The 26,716-nt window shown below is 39.9% G+C and overlaps 1 protein-coding gene across 4 annotated transcripts in view; it reads left to right on the top strand.

Annotated features, from left to right (window-relative positions):
* Window positions 1-26,716, top strand: part of LOC133614516 (neurobeachin-like) — a 726,573-nt gene that overhangs the window by 543,128 nt on the left and 156,729 nt on the right. The window lies entirely within an intron of this gene.

Raw genomic sequence — 26,716 nt, 5'->3', positions numbered from 1 at the left:
GAACTTTATAGTCTCTACATTTAGAGTGATGTGATAATCAAACACTCTCGAAGTCTAGAACGAAATAGTATATAAGAGAATTGACAGTGTGTACCTTCAATGATGAGCAGAAGCAGAGTTTGGAGTGTTTTCTTTAGCTCGCTTTCCATGTTTATGTACTCACTGTCCAGGTACTTGGAACATGTTTTCTGTGCCATTTGTTGTTTGACGCCGGTATCATGCTATTTAGCTGCCAGAAAACGGGTGACTCCACTGTAGAAATAGCCTGCATGTCTTCTAGCACATACGCTGCAATGGCTCTATCAATGTTGTCCTGGCTAGCATTGCCTCCGTTAAAATCCTTAGGTGGAGGTGAAGTGGCATCGGAGTCTGTGTCTCTCTTTACTAGCTTCGTCAAAGCATGTTGCTTATGTGGCGTGGCGAAGTTGGGAGAGTGGCCGTGCCAGCAATCTGAGGGTTACTGGTTCAATCCCCACCTTCTACCATCCTAGTCACGTCCGTTGTGTCCTTGAGCAAGACACTTCAACCTTGCTCCTGATGGGTCCTGGTTAGTGCCTTGCATGGCAGCTCCCGCCATCAGTGTGTGAATGTGTGTGTGAATGGGTGAATGTGGAAATAGTGTCAAAGCGCTTTGAGTTCTTGAAAAAGGTAGAAAAACTATACAAGTATAACCCATTTACATTTATGTAGCTGTTTCAGCAGATTTGAATTGCTGTTTTGGGCAGTATTCCCGGGTGCGGTCACTGTTGCTACTCACTGCTCCCCTCACCTCCCAGGGGGTGATCAAGGGTGATGGGTCAAATGCAGAGAATAATTTCACCACACCTAGTGTGTGTGACAATAATTGTCACTTTAACTTTAAGTAGATGGGATCTTTGATCCAAGACACAACTACATTTAACTAAAATGTTATTTTATTTGTGCTCGACAAAAGAAAAGTAGTGACAATGTATCCATGTTAAGAACCTCGACTTCTGGCTTCGCCATGATGTCTTTTTAGTTGTTATGAGAGTAGCGTGTGTGTGTGTGTGTGTGGCCCTTTGAGAAATGACAGCATGTGAGGTGAGTGACGTCAGTGAGTGAGTGGGCGAGAGAGGTGAGGGAGCGCAACAGTGGATGCGTGCAGGTGCTCTAGCTTGGTGGATGGCTACGTGCAAGACACCAATAAAGTCACAAAATCGCAACAAACCGCCGGCCTCGTCATTCACCCTCGAGTCCGGAGCTGTAAAGAGCCACTGCCGGGTAAAGTGAAGGGTGTTAGCCCCGAAGTACATAGGCCCTGGAGGAACGTCTCCCCTGCGCTCCGCTCCTCGGTCGAGGAAAGCACGCCTTTTCTTTTCCTTGTGAGACAGAAGGACGACACTTCTTCTGTTTCTAGCCGATACTACATTAAAAAATAACGTAAAATAACGCATCATGTAGTAACGGTAACTGAGTTACTGGATATAAAAAAATAACGCATTAGATTATAATTACTAGTTACCGCCGAAACTAACGGCGTTACAGTAACGCGTTACTTAGTAATGCGTTAGTCCCAACACTGGTGAGGACATATACTCGATCCATCCATCCATCCATCTTCTTCCGCTTATCCGAGGTCGGGTCGCGGGGGCAGCAGCCTAAGCAGGGAAGCCCAGACTTCCCTCTCCCCAGCCACTTCATCCAGCTCCTCCCGGGGGACCCCGAGGCGTTCCCAGGCCAGCCGGGAGACATAGTCTTCCCAACGTGTCCTGGGTCTTCCCCGCGGCCTCCTACCGGTCGGACGTGCCCTAAACACCTCCCTAGGGAGGCGTTCGGGTGGCATCCTGACCAGATACCCGAACCACCTCATCTGGCTCCTCTCGATGTGGAGGAGCAGCGGCTTTACTTTGAGCTCCTCCCGGATGACAGAGCTTCTCACCCTATCTCTAAGGGAGAGCCCTGCTACCCGGCGGAGGAAACTCATTTCGGCCGCTTGTACCCGTGATCTTGTCGACATATACTCGAATATCACGATATACCGTATTTTTCGGAGTATAAGTCGCACCGGAGTATAAGTCGCACCTGCCGAAAATGCATAATAAAGAAGGAAAAAAACATATATAAGTCGCAATGGAGCCCGGCCAAACTATGAGAAAAACTGCGACTTATAGTCCGAAAAAATACGGTAGTCATTTTCTACATCGCACAGAGACAAACCCGCGATATATCGAGTATATTCGATATATAGCCCAGCCCTAATGTCACGCAATGACGAACGCTCGTTTTTGTAAATTTATCCATCTGTCCATTTTCTACCGCTTGTCCCTTTCGGGGTCGACAAGAAAGAGTGGGAAACGCATGTAGTGTAATGCCCGCAGCTAAAAGCAACTGCGTGAGGAGGTATACTCGAATATCGCGATATACCGTATTTTTCGGAGTATAAGTCGCACCGGAGTATAAGTCGCACCTGCCGAAAATGCGTAATAAAGAAGGAAAAAAACATATATAAGTCGCAATGGAGCCCGGCCAAACTATGAAAAAAACTGAGACTTATAGTCCGAAAAAATACGGTAGTCATTTTCTACATCGCACAGAGACAAACCCGCGATATATCGAGTATATTCGATATATAGCCCAGCCCTAATGTCACGCAATGACGAACGCTCGTTTTGTAAATCCGTCCATTTTCTACCGCTTGTCCCTTTCGGGGTCGATGACAAACTTTTATTCCCCTAAAAGTGAGTTTTGCTTGTGAACAAAAGGCCCAAACAGTGAAAATGTTTTCATGCACAATATATATAGCGTGCAATATCCGCCACAGCCTGCAGCTTGGATGTGTGCCGGCCTGCTAAGGTGCATCAGGAGCGATAGAAGGAATATATGTCGGGGGGGGGGGGGGGGGGGGGGGGGGGGGGGGCTACAGGAAGTCAAAACAATTACATCAACGCCTCCTACGCGATATATTTTTGTTTTATTTTTTTAATATAAGTCGCTAACTAGCTAACAAGCACAGCCTCAGCTGAGAGGTTTCCTCATGCTGCGGGATTAGCATGGGTGAAAAGACTTTAACGCTGTCATTACATGAGGATAAAGTACAAATGATCACGCGTTCAAGAGCCAGATTATCATCCCTCGCCCCGCAATGCCCCCTTCAACCCCGAGGGGTGAGGCTGTCTGACAAAAGGCCCACATTTGCATACATTTACAAGCCCCCTCATGCGGGGGAAGCGATAAGAAACCTGTTCCACCTTTTTCCAACTCCCCCCTCCGTGTCCCTGAACGCCTCGTGACAGATAAGTCAAGCTAATTCCTGTGGATGCGTTCAAAAATGATACTCCTGACGCCAGGCGGAATCCCGGCGGTGTCACCCGTTATAATCCTCAAAGGGCGTCCGGCTGAATGGAGGCCGCGTTGTTGTTCTGCGGCGTGATGAACGGCGGGAGTTATCAGAAAGGGGACAAAAGTGTAACATATCATCAAGCAATTGGCAGTGAATGAGCGGGGGCTAAACGGATAATGGATGAGCGCGTCGCCATTACCTCGCCGCCCGAGCAAAAAGGTAGACGGACAAGATTAATCGAGGACGAGCGAGGCGCTCATGGCTCATCAGCGCCGCCCGTCTCACCGCTTGCTCTCTCCTCCGTCCTTGTCTTGTTCTTTCTCCTCGCTCTTCTTCTCCTCCCACACTGCCACCGTTAAAAAAAAAAAAAAAAAAAAAAAAAAGATAAGTGGGATCTAAAGCGATCAGCTTGGCACTCGCCATGGCAGCACGAGGAAGCCGCAGGATCCGCCATCCCGGCCAGGAAGATTTCAGTCATCTTAAGGCTGACAAGTCTGTGGAAAAGTCCCATTAGGAGAGAGCTTGCAGAAATATATCACCAAGCTCCTTAAACTAAAAGTCCTCAAGCTGTTGATCTGCTTGATGTCCTCTCTAAATGTCGTCTCGGATTGCAGGCAGCGTGCGGACGACCTGCCTCTTCAGTTTTTTGTTGACTTGTTAGAAAAGTGTAGCATGCTTGAATAAGTTTACACCAGTGCTTCTCAATTATTTGCTATTACGCCCCCTCGAGGAAGAAGAAAACATTTTAATCCCTCTAACCACTCTCTATCCCAACTCTAAATAGTCTCATTTGTCTATAACATTGTTATAGGTACACCTCTGAATAACAATTTATGCTTATTGATATTAAAGGGGAAAAAAACAACAAACACTATAATAGTGTTGTTCCAATACCAATATTTTGGTACCGGTGCCAAAATGTATTTCGATACGTTTCGATACTTTTCTAAATAAAGGGGACCACAAACAATGCCATTATTGGCTTAATTTGAACAAAAAGCTTACGATATATTAAACATATGTTTCTTATTGCAATTCAAGAACAATTGTGTCCTTAAAGGGGAACATTATCACAATTTCAGAATGGTTAAAACCATTAAAAATCAGTTCCCAGTGGCTTATTTTATTTTTCGAATTTTTTTTCAAAATTTTACCTATCACGCAATATCCCTAAAAAAAAGCTTCAAAGTGCCTGATTTTAACCATCGTTATATACACCCGTCCATTTTCCTGTGACGTCACATAGTGAAGCCAACACAAACAAACATCGCGGAAAGAACAGCAAGCAATAGCGACATTAGCTCGGATTCAGACTCGGATTTCAACGGCTTAAGCGATTCAACAGATTAGGCATGTATTGAAACGGATGGTTGTAGTGTGGAGGCAGGTAGCGAAAACGAAATTGAAGAAGAAACTGAAGCTATTGAGCCATATCGGTTTGAACCGTATGCAAGCGAAACCGACGAAAACGACACGACAGCCAGCGACACGGGAGAAAGCGAGGACGAATTCGGCGATCGCCTTCTAACCAGCGATTGGTATGTGTTTGTTTGGCATTAAAGGAAACTAACAACTATGAACTAGGTTTACAGCATATGAAATACATTTGGCAACAACATGCACTTTGAGAGTGCAGACAGCCCAATTTTCATCAATTAATATATTCTGTAGACATACCCTCATCCGCGCTCTTTTCCTGAAAGCTGATCTGTCCAGTTTAAGGGACGGTGTGAGCCAAGACATCCAGGGGATTTAGCTCGCTCGTCTGCGGGAACAAACTGCCGCCATTGCTTGCCGTGCTACCGAGGTCCTTTGTCCCTGAATTGCTCACACACTCCGGCAGATTCAATGGGGGTCTGGCGGCAGATTTCTTTGACTTTATCGTTGGAAATGCATCTGCTTTGAGTGTCGCAGGATATCCACACATTCTTCCCATCTCTGTCGTAGCATAGCTTTCGTCGGTAAAGTGTGCGGAACAAACGTCCAATTTCTTGCCACTTTCGCATCTTTGGGCCACTGGTGCAACTTGAATCCGTCCCTGTTCGTGTTGTTACACCCTCCGACAACACACCGACGAGGCATGATGTCTCCAAGGTACGGAAAACAGTCGAAAAAACGGAAAATAATAGAGCTGATTTGACTCGGTGTTTGAGAAAATGGCGGATTGCTTCCCGATGTGACGTCACGTTGTGGCGTCATCGCTCCGAGAGCGAATATTAGAAAGGCGTTTAAATCGCCAAAATTCACCCATTTAGAGTTCGGAAATCGGTTAAAAAAATATATGGTCTTTTTTCTGCAACATCAAGGTATATATTGACGCTTACATAGGTCTGGTGATAATGTTCCCCTTTAAATAAAATAGTGAACATACTAGACAACTTGTCTTTTAGTAGTAAGTAAGCAAACAAAGACTCCTGACGTACGCAGTAACATATTGTGTCGTTTTCCATTCTATTATTTTGTCAACATTATTAAGGACAAGTGGTAGAAAATGGATTATTAATCTACTTGTTCATTTACTGTTAATATCTGCTTACTTTCTGTTTTAGCATGTTCTGTCTACACTTCTATTAGAATGTAATAATCACTTATTCTTCTGTTGTTTGGATGCTTTACATTAGTTTTGGATGATACCACAAATTTGGGTATCGATCCAATACCAAGTAGTTACAGGATCATACATTGGTCATATTCAAAGTCCTCATTTGTCCAGGTACATATTTCCTGAGTTTATAAATATAATGTGAATTTAAGAAATCGAAAAAAGTTTTTTTGATGATAAAAAATATTGATGTATCGACTAGATACGCTCTAGTACTTGGTATCATTACAGTGGATTACAGGTGTTTACATTGAGGAGCACAAGCTTGTTGTTAGCGGTGAGCTATTGTATCCTTCTACGGTGTGTAGTGAAGCATGTTTAGCTATTCCTCGTCCTGCAGGGATGATACTTGTAAGAAACTTACTTTATTTGTCGCCATGGATACCAGGATTAGTGATTTAGAAGTAGCTAAATCACTGCCGACTACGAATGGACGTTAGCCGCGAGCTAGGTAGCCATGTTTAAAGCATATTAGTCTGTTTTAGTGTTATAGCTTCACCTTTATCGTTAGTTTTTAAGCCAAAATGCGTCCATTCCTCCTTTTCTGTCTACACACTGTGTCTGCTTGTAAGTACTCCTTGATTGTGCGTTGCCGAACACGCTCCTCATTGATTCTGTTTCTGATTCTTTAGTATCGCCGTACTTTACTAGTGCCGGTATACCGTACAACCCTAATGTATATATATGTATGTACTGTATGTATATGTATACATATATATATATATATATATATATATATATATATATACATATACATATATATATATATATATATATATTGGGGTGTAACAGTACACAAAAATTTCGGTTCGGTACGTACCTCGGTTTAGAGGTCACAGTTTGGTTCATTTTTGGTACAGTAAGAAAACAACAAAATATACATTCTTTGGTTATTCATTTACCAAATTTGTAAACAATGGCTTTATCCTTTTAACATTGGGAACACTATAATAATTCTGCCCACGTTAATCAACATTACACTGCCTCAAGTTGTTGCTCAGATGAAATACAATGACAAAACTTTTCTTCTACATATAAAAAGTGCAAAATTAAACCGTTTCAAGTCAACTCATCATGCTTAATTTATTACAGCATTTGGGAAGCCTGTAGTTGATTTATTATGTAAATGTTATATTTTTATCAACGCAGGGACCCTGTAATTCAAAACTAGGCTGCAACATTACTAATGATTAATGTAACTATAGCTTAAAAACTAGTACAATAGCAATAGGAGAGACTATTCATCCCTGAACACCATGGAGTTCATGTAGGCTTTATGATGCACTTACATTATTATATCAACTATTTTTTGCTGCTTCAACACAGCTCAATCAACACAGAAAAAGGTCAAGTGAAATAACAGACAGACAGGGCTTTGCTGTCTGTAACACACACACAAACACACACACACACACACACACACACACACACACACACACACACACACACACACACACACACGCACACACTTCAAGTTTGCCCAACCATGTTGAAGAACCAATAAAATTGTTCATAATGGAGAATCCACTGTACAGTTATGTAGGACCACTGAGACATATTTAAGATAGTAAAAGAAGTATGTGATGTATAATAACATAAACATTTGTAGCACAATATCCTCTTTTAGCTCAGAGTCCATTCCTCAGTCAGTGCTATTTGTTAAGGGTATTGGGTCCACCATATATATATATATATATATATATATATATATATATATATATATATATATATATATATATATATATATGCGTGTGTGTATGTATATATATTAGGGATGTCCGATAATGGCTTTTTGCCGATATTCGATATTCCAATATTGTCTAACTCTTTAATTACTGATACCGATATCAACCGATATATACAGTCGTGGAATTAACACATTATTATGCCTAATTTGGACAACCAGGTATGGTGAAGATAAGGTACTTTTAAAAAAAATTAATAAAATAAAATAAGATGAATAAATTAAAAACATTTTCTTGAATAAAAAAGAAAGTAAACAATATAAAAACAGTTACATAGAAACTAGTAATTAATGAAAATGAGTAAAATTAACTGTTAAAGGTTAGTACTATTAGTGGACCAGCAGCACGCACAATCATGTGTGCTTACGGACTGTATCCCTTGCAGACTGTATTGATATATATTGATATATAATGTAGGAACCAGAATATTAATAACAGAAAGAAACAACCCTTTTGTGTGAATGAGTGTAAATGGGGGAGGGAGTTTTTTTGGGTTGGTGCACTAATTGTAAGTGTATCTTGTGTTTTTTAATGTTGATTTAATAAAAAAATAAAAAACGATACCGATAATAAAAAAAACGATACCGATAATTTCCGATATTACATTTTAACGCATTTATCGGACATCTCTAATATATATATATATATATATATATATATATATATATATATATATATATATATATATATATACATATAAAATATATAAAAGTTTGGACACACCTTCTCATTTCAATGTGTTTTCTTTATTTTCATGACTATTTACATTGTAGACCTGTATATATGTATAGGCAAATATATATGTATATATTAGGGCTGTCAAAGTTAATGCAATAACAACGCGTTCACTATATATTTCCATAACGTCAGTAATTTTTTTAACGGGCGATTAACGCAAACACTTCCTTTTTAACCCTCGTACCGTGCCATTGCGAGGGGAACTTGGCTGCACTTCACTTGCTACTGATGAGCCACAAGCGAGCAGAAATGGACAAAAGAAAGTCTACCTTATGGAGCTATCAGGGTTAAAGCCATGGGAAGTTGTTCTCTCGACAACAAAGGACTATTTTTTGCTGTGCAGTTAACATTTATATCGTTACTGTGACTGATTTAGCTATTAAGATGACATAAAAGCTAAACAGAAATTGAAGACGGTGGGCAGGATGTTGGAGGGAGACTTTTTTTTTAAATTGCAAACTTTCTCCAAACAATCGCACACTTTTCCGGCTTAGAAAATAAAAGCGCCACGCTATACATCCGGTTTTACTGCATTTAGGGTTTCTCCTTCATATACTGCTTCATATGAGCCACCACACCTAACAAAATCAAGTAATATAATGTATTGTAGCGCCCAGAAGAAAACAAAGTCTGACGCTCTTTTTAGCTTTTATGGCCAATTTTATGCTAAAATCAGGCCCAATTCCAGCAAGTATTTCCTCACACGTCTGCCTCCGTGCTTCACTCCTAGACACTCAACACTTGTTCATTCTCCACAGACCATGGGAAAAATGACCACCATAACACACTAACATACACATTAACACCAGCCATACGCACAGGGTTGTCTGGGGCGGAGGCAGCGTGTCCGTGCTGTGGACGTACTTTAATATATTCGAGATATACCCGCCGAGAGAAATCTTCACGATTTAAGATGACAATGGCGGCTTTTAATGAGGGAAAGGCTCTCAGCAACGTGAAGCAAGTGTGACGTCAGGCTCTCTGCAACGCGCTTTTCGTCACGGACATGGCGCGAAAAAAATCTAAACAAAGCTTTTAAGTTGCCAATAACACCAAAAATGTATGCTAGATTTGTTGCCAGTCATTTTTATTACAGAAAAAGTGACTAAAATGATTGGAGAAATCTAATAAAAACCACACAAAAGAACAAAATATTATGTAAGAAAAATATATACATTAATACTATACTTAACACATTTGTTTTAAATGTGTATTCACATGTTTTGCCTTTTTAAAGAACTTATGCATCATAGCAAATCATGTGATGATGTCATATCAACCACGCCCCCTAACCACACCCCCACCGCCACAGGTATTTTGGCAATTTAGGGGAAACCCTGACGTTAACAACATAAACATACTTTTCTGGCTGGCTGAAATATTGTGTAAATGCTTTTATAACATGTTCTGGTCGAGTCCTCAATTACATAATGACTAGAAGGCGCAATATTACATTTTATTAATTAATAGAGAAGGTTAAAAAATTGAAGCCACTCCCTGAAAATTATCTGTCTCGTGTACACTTATTAATGATGAAAAATTATATCTATCTGCGATTAATTCTGAGTTAACTATGAGCAACGTGATTAATCTTAATTAAATATTGTAATCATTTGACAGCACAATTATATATATATATATATATATATATATATATATATATATATATATCAACTTACAACAAATAATAACTTTATTAACATTGCTTTTAACCTGTAACAAAAAACATTTAAAGTGCATCAATTTGCCTGAAATGCAAAAAAAACAAAAAAGTGTCCTTATGTAAACTATAATAAACATGTTTGGACCGATTTGAACGATTTGATACTGAAAAACATAACTTAATAAACTCAGTAAAAATAATAAATTCCAATTGAACAACAAAATTAACTCAGGAACACAATATATATATATATATATATATATATATATACATATATAATATAAGAATTTATCCTACAAAACAAAAATTAATAAAACTATTTTTCAAAGCGTGGTTTGAAGCATGATACTGCATGATACTTTTTTTTAATGAATTTATTAATCAATCAACAAAACAATACACAACAATGTAATCCAATTCCAAAACCAAACCCGTCCCAGCAACATTAAGGACAACAATAAACAGAGCAATTGAGAGCAATTGAGGACACACAAATCCAAATGTAGTGAAACAAAAATGAACATTAACGACAACAGCATCAATTTTAGTAACAATTTCAAGATAGCAGTGATTAAAAAAAACCCTCATTGATATCATCATTAAAAACATTAATAAAAAAATAATTTAAAAAATTAGAAATGAACAATAGTGTGTCACAGTGGCTTACACTTGCATCACATCCTATAAGCCCGACAACAGACCGCGTCCAACATTTTCCCCAAAATATAATAAGTCATATTTTGGTTCATTTATTAGTTGAAACAAATTTAAATAATGGATCCATATTCCAATATATGACTCATTGTTATCTAAACTAAATGCAGTTTGTTCTACTGATATCATCTCCATAGCTTGTGTGTACCAGTCAGTATGAGTTGGACTATCAACAGCTATCCATTTTTTAAATATTACCCTTTTTGTTATTATGCATATTGAAAGAAAAGCATTTTTACTCTTTGATGACACGTTGCTAAATTGATGGATACTGCATGATACTGATAAAGCATGTACCCACACCCTCGCCAATCCTCCCCCCACATACAGTGCATCTGGATTCACAGTGCTTTACTCTTTCCACATTTTCTTATTTACAGCCACGGAATGGAATACATTCATTTTTGTCCTTAAAATTGTACACACAATAATATAAATGATAAATGATAAATGGGTTGTACTTGTATAGCGCTTTTCTACCTTCAAGGTACTCAAAGCGCTTTGACACTACTTCCACATTTACCCATTCACACACACATTCACACACTGATGGAGGGAGCTGCCATGCAAGGCGCTAACCAGCACCCATCAGGAGCAAGGGTGAAGTGTCTTGCTCAGGACACAACGGACATGACGAGGTTGGTACTAGGTGGGGATTGAACCAGGGACCCTCGGGTCGCGCACGGCCACTCTTCCACTGCGCCACGCCGTCCCATACCTCATGATGACAATGTGAATCGTTTTTATGTTTATTTTTTATTATTTTGCAAATGTATTTAAAATTAAAATAATATTTAAAAAATGGCATGTACATAAGTATTCGGACCCCTTTGCTCAATACTTTGTTGATACACCTTTGGCAGCAATTACACCCGCATGTCTTTTTGAATACAATGCCCCAAGCTTGTCACACCTATCTTTGGGCAGTTTCACCCAAAGGGTTTGTGCTTGTGCAATGACAACAAAGATCCATCCATCCAACACATATAACGTACACTGCAAAAACTGAAATCTAAGAAAGATTAAATATCTCAAATAAGGGTGATATTTGCTTATTTTCTGTCTGATAAGATAATTCTTCTCACTAAGCAGATTTTATGTTAGAGTGTTTTACTTGTTTTAAGTGTTTTGGTCCTAAATTATGTCAGTAAGATATTACAGCTTGTTGCTGAGATTTTATGAACTATATTGAGTAAAACATGCTTGAAACTAGAATATTAACTGTTGTAAAGCTGTGTCATTAACACTCACAAGTATAAAACTACTTTTTTAAAGTAATAATTTCTTATTTCAAGCATGTAAAAAAAAAAATCATGACTTTGACACAATTGTGTCTCATATTAAAACGGATGAATGGACTTTGCTGTTTTATTTTCAATGAAACAATAGAAAATACGTACTCATATAGTAGTACAGTTGTCATTAGTGAGAATATACTTATTTTAAGGTATTTTTGGGTTCATTGAGGTTACCTAATTTTACTTGTTTTGGAAAATGTTCTTGTTCTATTGGCAGATAATTTTGCTTAGTTCAAATAAAATACCCTTAATTTTTGTATTTTTTTTTCTTGTTTTTGAACACGGACTTTTTACAGTGTAGTTACTTTTAAAATAAAGTAACAAAGTTACTTTTTCAGGGAGTGAAGCCGTAATCGGATTACCTTTTTCAAAGTAACCGTGGCAACACTGATCACAACTCAGGAATGGCAAACAATGCCGAGGTTGGTTGCCATCAGCAAAAAGTGTGCCGTGTACGAGAGAATAGGTTAGCTGGCGGCGTAATAAAAATAATACAAGAAAAAAATACAGTATTTACAATTTTGAAATCCACAATGCACTGAAACTGTCGTAAGCGAATCTCGAAGTGGCAATGGAACATTGTACTTTTTGTGTAAAGTAATTATTGTAGCAAATTGTAAAAGACTTAATACTTGTTAACAATTGACTATTCGTTGTACTTCCACTTTCTTAATCACTCCAAATTAGAGCTGTCTGATAATATCGGACTGCTGATATTATCGGCCGATAAATGCTTTAAAAAGTAAATTATCGGTATCGGTTTCAAAAAGTAAAATGTATGACTTTTTAAAACGCCGCTTTACGGAGTGGTACAGAGCGCCAATAAACCTTAAAGGCATTGCATTTGCGTGCCGGCCCAGTCACATAATATCTACGGTTTTCACACACACAATTGAATGCAAATGCATACTTGGTCAACAGCCATACAGGTCACACTGAGGGTGGCCCTATAAACAACTTTAACACTGTTACAAATACGCGCCACACTGTGAACCCACACCAAACAAGAATGACAAACACATTTCGGGAGAACATCCGCACCGTAACACAACATAAACACAACAGAACAAATACCCAGAAGCCCTTGCAGCACTAACTCTTCCGGGACGCTACAATATTTACACCCCCCCGAATCCCCCTACCCCCACCTCAACCTCCTCATGCTCTCTCAGGGAGAGCATGTCCCAAATTCCAAGCTGATGTTTTGAGGCATGTTAAAAAAAATAATAATGCACTTCAATAATAAATATGGCAGTGCCATGTTGGCATTTTTTTTCCATAACTTGAGTTGATTTATTTTGGAAAACCTTGTTACATTGTTTAATGCATCCAGCGGGGCATCACAACAAAATTAGGCATAATAATGTGTTAATTCCGCGACTGTATATACCGGTATCGGTTGATATCGGAATCGGTAATTAAGAGTTGGACGATATCGGATATCGGCAAAAAAGCCATTATCGGACATCTACAAATCCTTACTAACGTTTGTGCTTTATATGTTTGTCTTTCTCTATTAGCACTGTGTGGTTCAGGTAGATAATAATATGATTATATGCAGTCTTTTCAGTCCTCTTAAAACCTTTTCACAAAAATATTTTCGTAGTTTTTTTTTTTTTTTTTAAAGCTGTACTTCTATGACGAGTGAGAGACAAAAAGAACTCCTGCACCCAGGAAATATTCCAACAAAAGCGAGAAGTATCTCCACCCACCTACCCGCTGGTGTCTGACAGCGCTGCAGGGCTGGCTAATGTGCGTGAAATAGCGTGCGTGACATAAATGCTATTGACAAACTTGGCTGGACGTTTGGGGCAGAGAAGTGGCAGCACATTTAATGCATATTCATCCGCTTTATCCTGCTGGTCTTTGCCAGAGCAGCCACACCGTGTCATCTCGCCACACTCCAGCTTCTCTCCCAAATGGAGAGTGACACTGATTATGCAAATCTCATATCTTGTCCCCCCCCCCCCCTACCCGTCCCCATCCCACTACCATCACCACCACCAATACCTGCTACTTTATTCAACTTTGATACGGGCCTCAACCAGAGTGGAGAAGACTTGTGTTCATACACGCTGTGTATATCATATTTTGGAATATACTTCATCACAGTTGTCGCTGAGGGGAGGATCAGATGTGCTTTGATGCTCGGAAATCTTTGCAGGATTTTGTGGATTCTTTGGTTAGAGGACTGTTTTATGAAGTTAGGAGTGACACACCTGAGCAAATGTATGCAAGGTTACGGACAAAGTTAAGTGCTAAGTGTTATATTTAGGGATGTCCGATAATGGCTTTTTTGCTCCGATATTCCGATATTGTCCAACTCTTAATTACCGATTCCGATATCAACCGATACCGATATATACAGTCGTGGAATTAACACATTATTATGCCTAATTTTGTTGTGATGCCCCGCTGGATGCATTAAACAATGTAATAAGGTTTTCCAAAATAAATCACCTCAAGTTATATTATAGCGTCCCGGAAGAGTTAGTACTGCAAGGGATTCTGGGTATTTGTTCTGTTGTGTTTATGTTGTGTTACGGTGCGGATGTTCTCCCGAAATGTGTTTGTCATTCTTGTTTGGTGTGGGTTCACAGTGCTGGATGCATTAAACCAGGGGTGCTCACACTTTTTCTGCAGGCGAGCTACTTTTCAATTGATCAAGTCGTGGGGATCTACCTCATTCATATATATAATTTATATTTACTTATTTATGAAATATATGTTTTTGTTAACAAGTTAAAGGTGTTTAATGATAATGCAAGCATGTTTAACACATATAGTTAATATTGTTAATACATTAAAGGTGTTTAATGATAATACAAGTATGTTTAATACATATAGTTAATATTGTTCACAAGTTAAAGGTGTTTAAAGATAATGCAAGCATGTTTAACACATATAGTTAATATTGTTAACAAGTTAAAGGTGGTTAAAAATAATACAAGCATGTTTAACACAAATAGTTAATATTGTTAACAACTTAAAGGTGGTTAAAGATAAAACAAGCATGTTTAACACATATAGTTAATATTGTTAACAACTTAAAGGTGTTTAATGATAATGCAAGCATGTTTAACACATATAGTTAATATTGTTAATACATAAAAGGTGTTTAATGATAATACAAGTATGTTTAATACATATAGTTAATATTGTTAACAAGTTAAAGGTGTTTAAAGATAATGCAAGCATGTTTAACACATATAGTTAATATTGTTAACAAGTTAAAGGTGGTTAAAAATAATACAAGCATGTTTAACACAAATAGTTAATATTGTTAACAACTTAAAGGTGGTTAAAGATAAAACAAGCATGTTTAACACATATAGTTAATATTGTTAACAACTTAAAGGTGGTTAAAGATAATACAAGCATGTTTAACACATATAATTAATATTGTTAACAACTTAAAGGTGGTTAAAGATAATACAAGCATGTTTAACACATATAGATTCCTTTCTTTCATGAAGACAAGAATATAAGTTGGTGTATTACCTGATTGTGATGACTTGCATTGATTGGAATCAGACAGTGGTGATGATAACGTCCGCATTTTCGAATGGAGGAGAAAAAAAGTCCTCCTTTCTGTCCAATACCACATGAAAGTGGTTGGTTTTTGGCATCTTATTTGTCCAGCTTCCGTACTCCTTTGTATACACTTTACAAGAAATACATTGTCGGCAAACTCCGTAGCTTGCTAGCTTGTGCACGCCAGCTTTCTGAGACTCTTATTTTGGTAGCGCAGGCAGGATGAAGCAGAGCTTTTATTGTGCAACTGTGCAGTCGGTCTTTGGAGTTTTGACAACAGGTACGGCGCCAGAGTCTGTTGAAATAAAGTGTTTCTCGTCATCCAGTCGGTAATTTTAATGAGCTGGCAGCAGCCAGCGTCATCTCAGAAGACCCTCGGGTGCCGTGAATGTCAATTAAGTGACGAAAGTGACGTCATAGTGAAGATTTATGATCGCTCATTTTTAGGACTATTTTTTTAATGCCTGGCTGGTGATCGACTGACACACCCTCCGAGATCGACCGGTAGATCACGATCGACGTAATGAGCACCCCTGCATTAAACAATGTAACAAGGTTTTCCAAAGAGTTAGTACTGCAAGGGATTCTGGGTATTTGTTCTGCTGTGTTTATGTTGTGTTACGGTGCGGATGTTCTCCCAAAATGTGTTTGTCATTCTTGTTTAGTGTGGGTTCACAGTGTGGCGCATATTTGTAACAGTGTTAAACTTGTTTATACGGCCACCCTCAGACTGTTGACCAAGTATGCCTTGCATTAATTCGTGATGAGAACAGCCGGTAGATATTATGTGACTTGGACGGTACGCACGCAAAGGAAATGCCTTTAAGGTTTATTGGCACTCTGTAGTTCTCCCTACGTCCGTGTACACAGCGGCGTTTTAAAATGTCATACATTTTACTTTTAGAAACAGATACCGATAATTAAGAAACCGATACCGATAATTTCCGATGTTACATTTTAAAGCATTTATCGGCCGAAAATATCGGCAGCCCGATATTATCGGACATTCCTAGTTTAAAGATATATTTATGAAATTTTGTACCATTGGGACGGCGTGGGACGGCGTGGCGCAGTAGGAGAGTGGCCGTGCGCAACCCGAGGGTCTCTGGTTCAATCCCCACCTAGTACCAACCTCGTCATGTCCGTTGTGTCCTGAGCAAGACACTTCACCCTTGCTCCTGATGGGTGCTGGTTAGCGCCTTGCATGGCAGCTCCCTCCATCAGTGTGTGAATGTGTGTGTGAATGGGTAAATGTGGAAGTAGTGTCAAAGCGCTTTGAGTACCTTGAAGGTAGAAAAGCGCTATACAAGTACAACCCATTTATCATTTATTTATCATTGGAGCCGCCATAGCTGTAACAAGGTTTTCCAAAATAAATCACCCCAAGTTATGGAAAAAAATGCCAACATGGCACTACTGCTACTATTATTGAAGTCACAAAGTGCATTATTTTCTGCAATATACACCTGCAATATGCGTCGGTTGAGGTGGGCGGGGTTGGGGGGGCTTTGGTGTATATTGCAGCCCGGAAGAGTTAGGGCTGCATGGGATTCTGGGTATTTGTTTTGTTGTGTTTATGTTGTGTTACGGTGCGGATGTTCTCCCGAAATGTGTTTCTCATTCTTGCTTGGTGTGGGTTCACACAGTGTGGCGCATATTTGCAATTTTGGCCCGCGGACCAGAGTTTGACACCCATGCTATCGACGATCGTATTCCATTGTATTATTTTGCAGACTGGGCGACGTTAAAGCTGCCGCATGCGATGACGCACGTCGGTCCTTTAAACGCCGGCGTCACCTGTGCCTCCCCTGGCCGCGTCTGTCACAACGTCTCCACTTTGCACGGCCGCGATGTCGTGCGAGCGCCACGCAGGCCGGCCTCTGTCAGAGGAAAGGGAGGACGTTAAGTCGCATTACGGTGCGCGGCCGTGAGGCATGTCTCCCTGCAGCCGGCGGGGCCCCGGCGCATGCGCACGCGGCTCCTAATGAGCGTGCACGGATATGGGGGGGAGAGGGTGCTCGTCGGCCACAGCAGACCCCTTCCATCAACCCTCCTCCTCGCCACTACCCCCGGCCCTGAGCGTGACAGACCAAGAGCAGAGCGCCGGTCCCCTTCCTGGTGGCGTGATTAGATTGGGGCCGAAGCCTCCAGCTGGCAGGCCTGTCTGCGACTGGAGGCGGCCGTCCCCAGCGCTCGTCAGCGGCTGACACCTCTGACAGGCAGGGGACAGCTTCAGCAGACAGGTTCATTAAATGGCATTTTTTACAGCTGGGCCTCCAAAAAAAAAGAGAGGAGAAAAAAAACAAAACAAAAAAAACAGGGCTGGGCTTTGTCAAAGCGCCAAGTCTACAGGGGCCCCGTGTGCTGCTCCAGACCCCAAAGCTTTGTTGTTATGACAAATCTTCTGATCGCGGCTGTTTGAAATCAGCCCCCCTCCTCTTTAGCCTCCCTTTTGTTGACAGCGAGCCCTTTGGCCCGCGCCTTGTCACGCCAGACAAGTGCTCACTCTGGCTGGGCCCAAACACTGCGCTTTAATATCACCACATCGTCATTTGCAGCGTACAAGTAACCCCTTAAAGCACGGTGAGGAAAGGGTTAGTGCATCTGCCTCACAATACGAAGGTCCTGAGTAGTCTTGGGTTCAATCCCGGGCTCGGGATCTTTCTGTGTGGAGTTTGCATGTTCTCCCCGTGACTGCGTGGGTTCCCTCCGGGTACTCCGGCTTCCTCCCACCTCCAAAAACATGCACCTGGGGATAGGTTGATTGGCAACACTAAAATTGGCCCTAGTGTGTGAATGTGAGTGTGAATGTTGTCTGTCTATCTGTGTTGGCCCTGCGATGAGGTGGCGACTTGTCCAGGGTGTACCCCGCCTTCCACCCGAGTGTAGCTGAGATAGGCTCCAGCGCCCCCCGCGACCCCAAAGGGAATAAGCGGTAGAAAATGGATGGATGGATGGAAGTAACCCCTTAAAGATGTCCCTAAAAAAGGCCAAACTGCAAACTTGTGTGATGCACAAGAAATGACAATGTACATTTTCATGCGATCAGACGCAGCAGAAGTCCACACGCCTTGGATACCAGCTCGCAATTGTCTGGACAAAAAACACCTTAAAAGTCAAATATAAGGTCAGTCACCAAAAAAAAAAGAGAAGCGTGGTGATAACCAATAAGGGTTGTCTTGAACCGATATTTGTTTGATATCAGCAAAAAAGTAAGTATCGGATGATATCAGCTAACATCTTTGTGATACAAGCAGTCTACTTGTGTTTACTTGTGCAAAGCCCAAATGCTCCCCAATAAGCACACAACTTCTTCTGTTATTTTACAAAATGTAATGGCCTTTCCTTTTAACAACACTCAGTAAACATTTGGGAACTGATGAGACACATTTTTTAAGCTTCTCAGGTGGAATTATTTCCCATTCTTGCTTGATGTACAGCTTAAGTTGTTCAACAGTCCGGGGGTCTCCGTTGTGGTATTTTAGGCTTCATAATGCGCCACACATTTTCAGTGGGAGACAGGTCTGGACTACAGGCAGGCCAGTGTAGTACCCGCACTCTTTTACTATGAAGCCACGTTGATGTAACACATGGCTTGGCATTGTCTTGCTGAAATAAGCAGGGGCGTCCATGGTAACGTTTGCTTGGATGTTGCTCCAAAACCTGAATGTACCTTTCAGCATTAATGGCGCCTTCACAGATGTGTAAGTTACCCATGTCTTGGGCACTAATACACCCCCATACCATCACAGATGCTTGTTTTTCAACTTTGCGCCTATAACAATCCGGATGGTTCTTTTTCTCTTTGGTCCAGAGGACACGACGTCCACAGTTTTCAAAAACTATTTGAAATGTGGACTCGTCAGACCACAGAACACTTTTCCACTTTGTATCAGTCCATCTTAGATGAGCTCAGGCCCAGCGAAGCCGAGGGCGTTTCTGGGTGTTGTTGATAAACGGTTTTCGCCTTGCACAGGAGAGTTTTAACTTGCACTTACAGATGTAGCGACCAACTGTAGTTACTGACAGTGGGTTTCTGAAGTGTTCCTGAGCCCATGTGGTGATATCCTTTACACACTGATGTCGCTTGTTGATGCAGTACAGCCTGAGGGATCGAAGGTCACAGGCTTAGCTGCTTACGTGCAGTGATTTCTCCAGATTCTCAGAACCCTTTGATATTACGGACCGTAGATGGTGAAATCCCTAAATTCCTTACAAAAGCTGGTTGAGAAAGGTTTTTCTTAAACTGTTCAACAATTTGCTCACGCATTTGTTGACAAAGTGGTGACCCTCGCCCCATCCTTGTTTGTGAATGACCGAGCATTTCATGGAATCTACTTTTATACCCAATCATGGCACCCACCTGTTCCCAATTAGCCTGCACACCTGTGGGATGTTCCAAATAAGTGTTTGATGAGCATTCCTCAACTTTATCAGTATTTATTGCCACCTTTCCCAACTTCTTTGTCACGTGTTGCTGGCATCAAATTCTAAAGTTAATGATTATTTGCAAAAAAAAAAAAAAAATGTTTATGAGTTTGAACATCAAATATGTTGTCTTTGTAGCATATTCAACTGAATATGGGTTTGAAAATGATTTGCAAATCATTGTATTCCGTTTATATTTACATCTAACACAATTTCCCAACTCATATGGAAACGGGGTTTGTACATGACAGTTATGAATGCAAGAATGTTACAGCAAACACGGGGCCAGTGCAGTTTATTAGCATGGCCACAGCTTGACACCGGAACAGACTAATTCACTTTATATTTTTTCCCATGTTTTGAAATAAATCAGCTCAGGTGTATTCCACATGTCACCTGCCAAGCTGTTGATTCTTCCCATGATGCATTTCAGCAGAATGCCCTCTACTCATACAACATCTGGCCACATAGACGAGGCTAGGGGGGGGGGGGGGGACGGCGCTCACCTGCCGTCCTCTCTTACCAATCAACCCCCCCCCTACAGCCTCCTCTGGGCCGTGCTGTCTCTATGACAACTGTTTGAGTCGGAGATGGGGGGGGGGTGTCAAGTCGGGGGTGCATTACCCTGGAGGAGAGCATCAGGGGATGCACATCCACTATCTCCATCTAATCCAATTTTAATTGAGCTCCAGAGATTTTGGCGGCGGCGTGGAGGTCGGGCCCGGGATATTCCGTGGAGAAATTAAAGCGGAGGCTGCGTGCTCCCGCCGCACACTTCCTGCCGCGTCTCTGTTTTAAATGAGCGCCGCAGATGACCTCGCTTAACGTTTCCCTGCCGCGTTACGGTACACGCACTTTGACCACCGAGTTATTCTCACCTGTGTGTGACCGTGACCCCCGAAGGCTGATGAGGTCGGCCTTCCGGGACAAGATTGTTCCGAGAGGAGCGAGCGCGTGAGGGGACCAATCTCGCCTGTCAGGACCATTGTGGTACTTTTGTGTGCTTTGTCTGCCACCTATTACTTTTTATCGATTCTTTTTCTGTCACCTCGCACATTGCTGAGCGCTGATAACACTGAGGAGGCTCTTCCTCCCGATCGGAAATCATGCAGGTAGAAGTAGTCTGTTCCAAGGTCAAACTGGCACCATTGGCGTGGTTAGGCCTATTTTAGGGGGGCAATTGTAAATCATTTATTTTTTAAGTTTTGTGTTTCTTGTAGAATCTATATAAAGTAATATACATAAGCCTATTGTTAAAATAATGAAAAAAACATCATTAAATATATTTGTTTTATTGTATTGTTACATTATAGCTGTTTTATTATTATAGGATGGCTTGTTAAACATTTAATAGGATTTTCAGATGGAGTAAAAACCAAGACATTTAATATAAAATGTAAAACAAATAACTACATGAAAAGAAAAAGAAAATATAGGGTTAAAAGCCATCGTCCTGGGGAGCATTTCATTTCGTCCCGTGCATTGAAAAAAAATAATAATAATAACAATGAATGATTTCTCAGTCTTTGTTAGCCGTTTGTGAAGTTTTGTGCTCGTGCGTAACATTCGCTCGCATCCTGTGCATCTCCTGGGGGCAAAGCCCCCCCTGTCCTTAAAAGCTGGTGACGCCCCTGACTGGCACCATCCTAACGCGTGAATATTTCTCGAATGTGTGTCATTTTTAACTGTCATCCCCTTCATTTTTGATCCGGTAAAAACTAATGCCGCAAATCTTTAGGGTCCGTTTGATTTCGATTTCTCAAATGCAAATAAAAATAATAATTTTGGGCCATTTTTTTTCTATTTTTATTTCTGAAACAAAAGTTGGACGACTATTTAATGACACTTTTTTTAAAACAACACATTTTTAAAAACGACAATAGGATAGGGATGATGTTTGATAAGAAATTAGCGAGTTCGAGCCTATTATCGAATCCTCTTATCGAACCGATTCCTTATCGATTCTCTTATAGAGTCCAGATAGGTTGTTGTGTATGGAAAAAAACACACACTATTTGGTTTAGCAAAAGCTCACTTTTATTATGTAAGAAAAAAATAAAATCTAATAAATAAATAAATATTGACTGTTACCCCCCTAAAAAAAAATAAAATAAATAAATAAATAAATATTGACTGTTGTTACCCAAAGTATATTAAGTGGGATTTTTCAGAAAAACAAATATATACAGTAACACAAAAACAACCTGTCTCTGTGATCACTATAGGTGTATAAATAATAATATAGTGTTAAATAAAATCAGTCCCTTGGGCACAAAACTGAAAATAATACAGCACTTCTGCTGCTATTTGACATAACTGTTTGTTATGATGCTTTGACATTGTTGCACTTTATTTCTTTATTGAAAGAAAATTCTATGAAGAGAAAAGTTGTTTGCAAATGTGGTTACAATGCTAAACAATGAAAAGTTCAAGCTAAAAAAAGAAATACACTTTGAGTTAACATTATTTCTTTATAGAGGGAAAGATGTGATGTTATGAGCTAGGGAATATAACAACTACACTACCCAGCATGCAACGGGAGTGACGAGCATGCGCGGTAGAAAAAGTGTTGTTGCATGTCGCCACGCCGGCAGCTAAGAATGAGGTTATGAGCACGCTGTGAAAGTAAACGTCAAGAACTCAGCCAACACGCCTCGTCTGCATTATTTATAATTAGACAGACAACACATATACAGTGTGGTTTTGTTTTGTTTACAAGGAAAGAAAAACAAAAGTTAAAAAAGGGAGATATGTTGTATAAATATGTATGTGCTGCGGTTGCTTTAAGAACGTTGTGACAGCTGCCGTAAAGGAGGTGCGTTGCTAGCCTGGTTGCTATGTTTCCGGTTGGTCGTAAAAGTGTTGGTCATGTGTTTGTACCCTGCTCAAATCTCTCAGTAAAGTTATTCATTGGATTATACCTTTTGTTTTGAACTTTATTACACCTTGGAGCGCTTTTTCCGGTCCATTGTTTTTCCTGCTTTCCCTATCTGCGCCTAATGACTGAGCTACGTGACGTAATTTCTTGTGATGTCACACGGGGCATTTCTGGTCGGGACGGGATTCGTTCCCAGGGATTTGAATAAAGAACCAACTCTTTTTCTTTACTATAGTGGTCTCGACAACGGGTACCGGTTCTCAAAAAGGGATTAGAGTCCGAGGACTCAGTTCTTTTCTTAACGAACAACCGGGAAAACCGGTTTCGAGTGTCATCCCTACAATAGGACTCCCGCTGAACAAAGGTGGTCCGTTCATTCTATTTCCAATCTTAAAACGCAAATCAAAAAATAAATTTAGGGCCGTTTTTCGATTTTTATTGTATATGGCAGATTTTAAAACAAACAAAAAGGGGTTGATTTTCATTAAAATATTGCCATGAAATTGGATTTTGTGCTGTTTTCCTTTTTATGGATTTGTATTTTTCCAGCTAAACACAAACATTTAAAAAAATGTGCAAAAATGCGTGGTTATCTGTGTGATGACAAATTGAACCGGAAGCAGTATTTTAGCCTTTCCTTTGCGTTTAGCATGTTTTTAGCATAACGCTAACATTCTTGTTCAGCAGGAGTCCTAAAAAACAAGTTTCGGACCATTTTTTCTTTTTTCATTTCTGAAACAAAAGTTGGACAACTATTTAATGACACGTTTTTATATATAGGACTCAATAGGACTCCTGCTGAACAAGGATGTTAGCATTATGCTAAAAAACATGCTAAACACAAATTAAAGGCTAAAATGCTGCGTCCGGTTCAAGTTGTCATCATACGGATAACCACGCATTTTTGCACATTTTTTTGCGTTTATCTGGAAAAATTCAAATCCATAAAAGCAAAACAGCACAAAATCTAATTTTGTGGCAATATTTCAATGAAAATCAACCCTTTTTGTGTTTGTTTTCAAATCTGCCATATAAAATTAAAATCGAAAAAATGTCCTTAATTTTATTTTTTGATTTGCGTTTCAGAATTGGAACTAGAATGAACGGAAGGTACACGGACCAAAAGGTGTTAGCGTTATGCTAAAAACATGCTAAACGCGAAGGAAAATCTAAAATACTGCTTCCGGTTCAATTTTTCATCACACAGATAAACACGCATTTTTGCATTTTGGATAAACATGAATTGGATTTTTGTGTTTATCCCGAAAAATAAAAATCCATAAAAGGAAAACAGCACAAAATTTAATTTCATGGCAATATTTTAATGAAAATATTGTTTGTTTTCAAATCTGCCATAAATAGTAAAAATCGAAAAACGGCCCCAAATTTGTTTGCTTTTATGGATTTGAATTTTTCCAGGTAAACGCAAAAAAATGTGCAAAAATGCGTGGTTATCTGTGTGATGACAAATTGAACAGGAAGCAGTATTTTAGCCTTTCCTTTGCGTTTAGCATGTTTTAGCATAATGCTAACATCCTTGTTCAGCAGGAGTCCTATTGAGTCCTATATATAAAAACGTGTCTTTAAATAGTTGTCCAACTTTTGTTTCAGAAATAAAAAAAATGGTCCGAAACTTGTTTTTTAGGACTCCTGCTGAACAAGGGTGTTAGCGTTATGCTAAAAACATGTTAAACGCATAGGAAAGGCTAAAATACTGCTTCCGGTTCAATTTGTCATCATACGGATAACCACGCATTTTTGCACATTTTTTTGCGTTTATCTGGAAAAATTCAAATCCATAAAAGCAAAACAGCACAAAATCCAATTTTATGGCAATATTTTTATGAAAATCAACCCTTTTTTGTTTGTTTTAAAATCTGCCATATAAAATAAAAATCGAAAAACGGCCCTAATTTTATTTTTTGATTTGCGTTTCAGAATTGGAACTAGAATGAACGGAAGACACACGGACCACCTTTGTTCAGCGGAAGTCCTATTGTTGTTTTAAAAAAGTGTCGTTTTAAAAAAAGTGTCATTAAATAGTTGTCTAAGTTTTGTTTCAAAAATAAAAATTTGTTTTTTGATTTTTTTTACATTTGAGAATTCGAAATCGAATGAACACGGACCCTAAAGATTTGCGGCATTAGTTTTTACTAGATCAAAAATAAAGGTAATGACAGTTAAGAATGACACACATGTGACTAAAACATTGCCTGAAATATTCACGCGTTAGGATGGTGCCAGCTTGACCTTGGAACAGACTATTTCTACCTGCATGATTTCCTATCGGAAGGAAGAGCCTCCTTAGTGTTTCGCAAATATTATACAAAAGCAACTTTTCTTAACTTCTGGTACCTGCTGATATGTATTTGGGATCTGCATAAGTCCTGAAAATGTGCGCGGTTCCGCCTTAAAAGGTGTAGTCCGTGACGACACCGTAGTCCATCTTTCGACACTTCTTCCACTCCCGTCCTTGCACGCTACACCACTACAACAAAGATGATGGAAAAAAGACGCTGCCGAAGGTGATCCACGTAAATAAGACCGCCCACAAAACGACTGTCAGAAAGCGGCTTGAAGATGATCTGTAAATCATAATCTATGCAACATTTTGACCAAAGAACCACCATTACATGTTATGTAGACCACAAGGAAGTGTTTTCCATTTAGAATCAAATAACAATAATATGACCCCTTTTGTATGAAAATAGACCTGACTAGACCCGCTCATCGCCAGTGCGCCTTATAATCCGATGCGCCCTATGGTCTGGAAAATACGGTACACATAAATGGTAAAACAATAGTCAATTAATATACAAACCCTGTTTCCATATGAGTTGGGAAATTATGTTAGATGTAAATATAAACGGAATACAATGATTTGCAAATCCTTTTCAACCCATATTCAGTTGAATATGCTACAAAGACAACATATTTGATGTTCAAACTGATAAACTTTTTTTGTGTGCAAATAATCATTAACTTTAGAATTTGATGCCAGCAACACGTGACAAAGAAGTTGGGAAAGGTGGCAATAAATACTGATAAAGTTGAGGAATGCTCATCAAACACTTATTTGGAACATCCTACAGGTGAACAGGCAAATTGGGAACAAGTGGGTGCCATGATTGGGTATAAAAGTAGATTCCATGAAATGCTCAGTCATTCACAAACAAGGATGGGGCGAGGGTCACCACTTTGTCAACAAATGCCTGAGCAAATTGTTGAACAGTTTAAGAAAAAACTTTCTCAACCAGCTATTGCAAGGAATTTAGGGATTTCACCATCTACGGTCCGTAATATCATCAAAGGGTTCAGAGAATCTGGAGAAATCACTGCACGTAAGCAGCTAAGCCCGTGACCTTCGATCCCTCAGGCTGTACTGCTTCAACAAGCGACATCAGTGTGTAAAGGATATCACCACATGGGCTCAGGAACACTTCAGAAACCCACTGTCAGTAACTACAGTTGGTCGCTACATCTGTAAGTGCAAGTTAAAACTCTCCTATGCAAGGCGAAAACCGCTTATCAACAACACCCAGAAACGCCATCGGGTTCGCTGTGCTCCGGCCTGAGCTTATTTAAAATGGACTGATACACAGTGGAAAAGTGTTCTGTGGTCTGACGAGTCCACATTTCAAATTGTTTTTGGAAACTGTGGACGTCGTGTCCTCCGGACCAAAGAGGAGAAGAACCATCCGGATTGTTATAGGCGCAAAGTTGAAAAGCCAGCATCTGTGATGGTATGGGGGTGTATTAGTGCCCAAGACATGGGTAACTTACACATCTGTGAAGGCGCCATTAATGCTGAAAGG

The sequence above is a fragment of the Nerophis lumbriciformis genome, linkage group LG17 (genome assembly GCF_033978685.3).
Source record: "Nerophis lumbriciformis linkage group LG17, RoL_Nlum_v2.1, whole genome shotgun sequence".
Lineage (NCBI taxonomy): Eukaryota > Metazoa > Chordata > Actinopteri > Syngnathiformes > Syngnathidae > Nerophis > Nerophis lumbriciformis.
Note: the sequence above shows the minus strand (reverse complement) of the source record. Positions and strands in the feature narration are given on the sequence as shown.